Raw genomic sequence first — 260 nt, forward strand, 5'->3', positions numbered from 1 at the left:
GAGGGGGTTGTTACTTTGTGAGGGTGAAAAGGGTAACTATTGCATTGTTCTGTACACCTGAAACTAACAATAAATAAATAAATAAAAATATATAGTGTTGGAGGAGAGCTCTATGGACATTGGACCACCAGAAAGATGAACAAGTAAGTCCTAGAGCAAATGAAGCCTGGGACATCTCTGGAGGCAAAAATGACAAACTGAAGCTGTCCTGCTCCGGGCACATCATGCATGAGAAGGCAGGGTTCTTTGAAAAATACAAC

This window comes from Hipposideros armiger, unplaced genomic scaffold (assembly GCF_001890085.2).
Source record: "Hipposideros armiger isolate ML-2016 unplaced genomic scaffold, ASM189008v1 scaffold_1155, whole genome shotgun sequence".
NCBI lineage: Eukaryota > Metazoa > Chordata > Mammalia > Chiroptera > Hipposideridae > Hipposideros > Hipposideros armiger.